Source organism: Oncorhynchus masou, chromosome 9, assembly GCF_036934945.1.
Source record: "Oncorhynchus masou masou isolate Uvic2021 chromosome 9, UVic_Omas_1.1, whole genome shotgun sequence".
Lineage (NCBI taxonomy): Eukaryota > Metazoa > Chordata > Actinopteri > Salmoniformes > Salmonidae > Oncorhynchus > Oncorhynchus masou.
The window spans coordinates 59,842,403-59,848,662 of record NC_088220.1 but is presented as its reverse complement, the minus strand read 5'-3'; positions in this window follow the sequence as shown (position 1 = coordinate 59,848,662).

Here is a 6,260-nt window from a genome sequence, read left to right as displayed (position 1 = left end):
ATCTCATAGACATCAGTTAAAGCTTGGTCACAAATGGGTCTTCCAAATGGACAATGACCCCAATCATACTTCCAAAGTTGTGACAAAATGGCTTCCGGACAACAAAGTCAAGGTATTGGATTGGCCATAACAAAGCCCTGACCTCAATCCCATAGAAAATGTGTGAGCAGAACTGAAAAAGCGTGTTAAAAAAACTTTATTTAACTAGGCAAGTCAGTTAAGAACAAATTCTTATTTTCAATGATGGCCTAGGAACAGTGGGTTAACTGCCTGTTCAGGGGCAGAATGACAGATTTGTACCTTGTCAGCTCGGGGGTTTGAACTTGCAACCTTCCAGTTACTAGTCCAACGCTCTAACCACTAGGCTACCCTGTCACCCTGTGTGTGAGTAAGGAGGCCTACAAACCTGATTCAGATACACCAGCTCTGTCAGGAAGAATGGGACAATATTCACCCAACTTATTGTGGGAAGCTTGTGGAGGGCTACCTGAAACATTTGACCCAAGTAAAAAGAAAATGTTAAGACAATGCTAAGATGTGAGGTTTGAGGAAGGAGCTTGGCTTAAAAGTCTGATTGTAATCTGATTGTCAGGTTTACAGGGTATGTCTGCTTTCTGAGTAGGATTATAATAGAAATAAATGGCCATAGGTCAGTCTGATCTGATAAACATACAGTCTGCTGATTTACTGCAAACAGATGTGTCATACACATATAGAAAGTAGCCTCCTGCTGCCAGATAACAATGTAGGCTAATCAGGTTAGCTGTGCCCATAGAGTAGACTGTGGTTGAGATGGTTCTATAATGTATGTGTTCCAAATGGGTCCCTATGTACTGTAGTGCATTACTTTTGATATGGGCCCATAGGGCTCTAGTCAAAAGTAGTGCAGAGAGGTAGAGGATGCTTGTGGTTGACATAGTCTATAACATTGTAACAGGCAGTTGGATGTGGTTGATGAATTGATCAGGCTGGAAGAGGCTGACGACAGTCTGGTCAGAAATGGACGCCCTTCAACAAGACTTGGAAAGATTACACAGACTAGAGTAGAAAAAGGCCTCTGACAACAGCATTGATTTATGGACAACAGCCATGTGAATCCCATCCCAAACACAGTGCTAACCAGGTCAGATCTCTGGGGATGATGTTGGGTAGTTGTAGTGGAGATTTGTTTTCCATCTAGCCTGATCTAATATTCTACACATCAGTAAAATGGTTCCACCTGCTGGACTTTTAGGCGTCACTACAACCCCAACTAGCCACTGCCAAGTTAAGGACCATTGCTCCTCTCCATTAGCCTGATCAATCAGACTTATCGCTGCACTCACACTTAGTTTCGAGGGAAACAAAATGTGAGCTATTGCAAGATCAAGTTGGTTTCCTTAAGGCTACCTTTCCTGGCTCAGTTTAAGGAAAGAAGGAGAGCAGGGCCTGCGAACTGAGCATATGTGAATAGGGTAGACTAGGCCGACATAGAAAGCTGATCTCAATTTGCTCCCTAACCCTCCCCTTGGCCCCCCTAACCCTGTGATGTTTGTAGTTTTGAAGGATCTGAAATCTGGATAGCTATAGCAGAGGGTTAGTGTTTAGTTGCCCATGTATGTTCTAGCCTACATGTTGACATCAGTATCACCATATACACTGAACAAAAATATAAATGCAACAATTTCAAAGATTTTGCTGAGTTGCAGTTCATATTTTATTTGTATTTTTTATTTCACCTTTATTTAACCAGGTAGGCTAGTTGAGAACAAGTTCTCATTTACAACTGCGACCTGGCCAAGATAAAGAATAGCAGTGTGAACAGACAACAACACAGAGTTACACATGGAGTAAACAATAAACAAGTCAATAACACAGTAGAAAAAAAAGAAAAAAAGAGTCTATATACATTGTGTGCAAAAGGCATGAGGCAAAAGGCATAATTACAATTTAGCAGATTAACACTGGAGTGATAAATGATCAGATGGTCATGTGCAGGTAGAGATACTGGTGTGCAAAAGAGAAGAAAAGTAAATAAATAAAAACAGTATGGGGATGAGGTAGGTAAATTGGGTGGGCTATTTACCGATGGACTATGTACAGCTGCAGCGATCGGTTAGCTGCTCAGATAGCAGATGTTTAAAGTTGGTGAGGGAGATAAAATACTCCAACTTCAGCGATTTTTGCAATTCGTTCCAGTCACAGGCAGCAGAGAACTGGAAGGAAAGGCGGCCAAATGAGGTGTTGGCTATTGGGATGATCAGTGAGATACACCTGCTGGAGGGCATGCTACGGGTGGGTGTTGCCCTCGTGAACAGTGAACTGAGATAAGGCGGAGCTTTACCTAGCATGGACTTGTAGATGACCTGGAGCCAGTGGGTCTGGCGACGAATATGTAGCGAGGGCCAGTCGACTAGAGCATACAGGTCGCAGTGGTGGGTGGTATAAGGTGCTTTAGTAACAAAACGGATGGCACTGTGACTGCATCCAGTTTGCTGAGTAGAGTATTGGAAGCTATTTTGTAGATGACATCGCCGAAGTCGAGAATCGGTAGGATAGTCAGTTTTACTAGGGTAAGTTTGGCGGCGTGAGTGAAGGAGGCTTTGTTGCGAAATAGAAAGCCGACTCTAGATTTGATTTTCGATTGGAGATGTTTGATATGAGTCTGGAAGGAGAGTTTACAGTCTAGCCAGACACCTAGGTACTTATAGATGTCCACATATTCTAGGTCGGAACCATCCAGGGTGGTGATGCTTGTCAGGCGTGCGGGTGCAGGCAGCGAATGGTTTGTAAAGCATGCATTTGGTTTTACTAACGTTTAAGAGCAGTTGGAGGCCACGGAAGGAGTGTTGTATGGCATTGAAGCTCGTTTGGAGGTTAGATAGCACAGTGTCCAAGGAAGAGCCAGAAGTATACAGAATGGTGTTGTCTGCGTAGAGGTGGATCAGGGAATCGCCCGCAGCAAGAACAACATCATTGATATATACAGAGAAAAGAGTCGGCCTGAGAATTGAACCCTGTGGCACCCCCATAGAGCCTGCCAGAGGACCGGACAACAGGCCCTCCGATTTGACACACTGAACTCTGTCTGCAAAGTAGTTGGTGAACCAGGCAAGGCAGTCATTAGAAAAACCGAGGCTGCTGAGTCTGCCGATAAGAATATGGTGATTGACAGAGTCGAAAGCCTTGGCCAGCACAGTACTGTCTTTTATCGATGGCGGTTATGATATCGTTTAGTACCTTGAGCGTGGCTGAGGTGCACCCGTGACCGGCTCGGAAACCAGATTGCACAGCGGAGAAGGTACGGTGGGACTCGAGATGGTCAGTGATCTGTTTGTTGACTTGGCTTTCGAAGACCTTAGATAGGCAGGGCAGGACGGATATAGGTCTGTAACAGTTTGGGTCCAGGGTGTCTCCCCCTTTGATTAGGGGGATGACTGCGGCAGCTTTCCAATCCTTGGGGATCTCAGACGATATGAGAGGTTGAACAGGCTGGTAATAGGGGTTGCGACAATGGCGGCGGATAGTTTCAAAAATAGAGGGTCCAGATTGTCAAGCCCAGCTGATTTGTATGGGTCCAGGTTTTGCAGATCTTTCAGAACATCTGCTATCTGGATTTGGGGGGTGTTGGCCGAGGTTGGAGTAGCCAGGAGGAAGGCATGGCCAGCCGTTGAGAAATGCTTGTTGAAGTTTTGAACATTTCTGGGATATTTCATTTCAGCTCTTGAAACATGGGACCAGCACTTTACATGTGCTTATATTTTTGTTCTGTGTACATTTATCCACAACTCAAAGAAGCACAACACAAATAGTGTATTTTTAAAAATTATCTACAGTGGGGCAAAACAGTAAATAGTCAACCACCAACTGTGCAAGTTCTCCCACTTAAAAGATGAGAGAGGACTGTAAATTTCATCATAGGTACACTTCAACTATGACAGACAAAATGAGGGAAAAAAATCCAGAAAATCACATTGTAGGACAAGGCACTAAAGTAATACTGCAAAAATGTGGCAAAGCAATTCACTTTTTTTTGTCCTGAATACAAAGTGTTATGTTTGGGGCAAATCCAATACAACAGATTACTGAGTACCACACTCCATATTTTCAAGCATAGTGGTGGTTGCATCATGTTATGGGTATGCTTGTCATCGTTAAGGATTGGGGAGTTTTTTGTGATTAAAAATAAATGGAATGGAGCTAAGCACAGGCAAAATCCTAGAGGAAAACCTGGTTCTCTCTGCTTTGTTCATTTATAGATGGATCGGACCAAGGTGCAGCGTGGTAGGCGTACATTTTACTTTTATTAAATGATACCAAAAAAAATAAAAAATACAAAAAACAAACGTAAAGCTACATGCAGTGCAGAAAGCAACTACACACAAACAAGATCCCACAAACTAAAGGTGGAAAAAAGGCTGCCTAAGTATGATCCCCAATCAGAGACAACACGAGACAGCTGCCTCTGATTGGGAACCATACACGGCCAACAAAGAAATAGAAAAACTAGAATGCCCACCCAAATCACACCCCGACCTAATGATTAACAATCAATTTGACAGAGCTTGAATATTTTTGAAAAGAATAATAGGCAAATGTTTCACAATCTAGGTGTGGAAATCTCTTAGAGATGTAATCGCTGCCAAAGCTTCTTCAACAAAAGTATTGACTCAGGGTTGTGAATACTTATGTAAATTAGATATTTCTGTATTTCATTTTCAATACATTTGCAAGAATATCTAAAACCATGTTTTCATTCTGTCATTATTGTGTATTGTGTTTAGATGGTCAAGATTTTGTATTTATTTAATCAATTTTTTATTCAGGCTAATGTAACAGTATAGCTTCTGTCCCTCTCCTCGCCCCAACCTGGGCTGCACACATAGACAACAGCCACCCTCGAAGCATCGTTACCCATCGCTCCAGAAAAGCCGCGGCCCTTGCAGAGGGGAACAACTTTTCCTTTTTTTCCATTTATTAATCAAAATATAAATCAACAATTTACATTGTTACATCATACAAAACAGAACACAGGTATTAACGAGAAAATACTAAAACGTACAAAAAATATCAAGTAATAAAAAAATAAACAATTCTAGTGCAATTGTAATAACTCTTAATATATTGACTCGGGGAAATGTTATTCTTGTTGTTATTCACTAAGGGTTAATGTTTTAATGAAATAGTTATATTCTATTTTTTTAAAGTATAGAATTTTGGAAATGTTGTTTGTGTATAAAGTATTTGGCCACATTAATAAAATAATTCAATGGTCTTATTATTATTGCAATATATCCTTCATTTCAAAAACATGGTAAGTGTTCATAATGGTAAATAAGTATTTTGCAAGGTTTTCTCAAAATACTGACACAAATTTACATTCAAAGAACAAGTGAGACAGATTATCGCAGATTCTCACTCTAATTAGTGGAACGTTCCAACAGGAATCTGTTCGAAAAACTGCGTAAAGTACAAGGTTGCCAACAAACAACGCATATAAAGTAGCATGTTGACGAATAGGCATCAACTCACCGCGTAGCTTATTCTTAATGTTAGTCCATTGGCCACCAGAGTGAGGACAGACATTTTCCGGAATAAACGTGGTGAGTAAAAACGAAATTAAATATCCCACTCCCTACCTGGTATCTTAATCTGCCGCTATACAATTTTGTATGCGTTGTTTGTTGACATCCTTGTTATTTACGAAGTTTTGGAACAGATTCCTGTTGGATCGTTCCACAAATTATACCCACCCGTATTGACTTGATGAAGGCACTGTATGTAGAGTTGCCGACCCTCCCTCTGGCGTCTGCACACGCCCCCCTCCGTCAAATATTCTATCCAATCACACGCCGCATTAACACCGGTGGGGTGCGCAAGATTCGCATTCAACCAGTGCTGTTCCTCCTGTCTTTTTCCACAAATCACATTTGTATTTTACATAAACGGGTGACCGTTACAGTGTGGACATTGCTGCGAATATTGTATCCACTGACGCAATTCGCCAACTACCGTAGCTATGTGAAATAAAAGGACTAGCTATATTATGCACGATGGCCGCGACGTTATGACATATAGACTGTAGAGCACCTAAAATATGCCTGCTAGCTATATGACAAATTGTCCTACTAGGTCATGAAATGTTTAGTAATCATATGGGCCTAGATAATAAACCACAACAAGAACATTCTTGATGTTTGAAACTTGCGTCCCTGGGGGGGGGTAGTGGTGGGGGGGACTACCTGGTCACAGAGCCACCCACGATGCGATGTTGGCGCGCT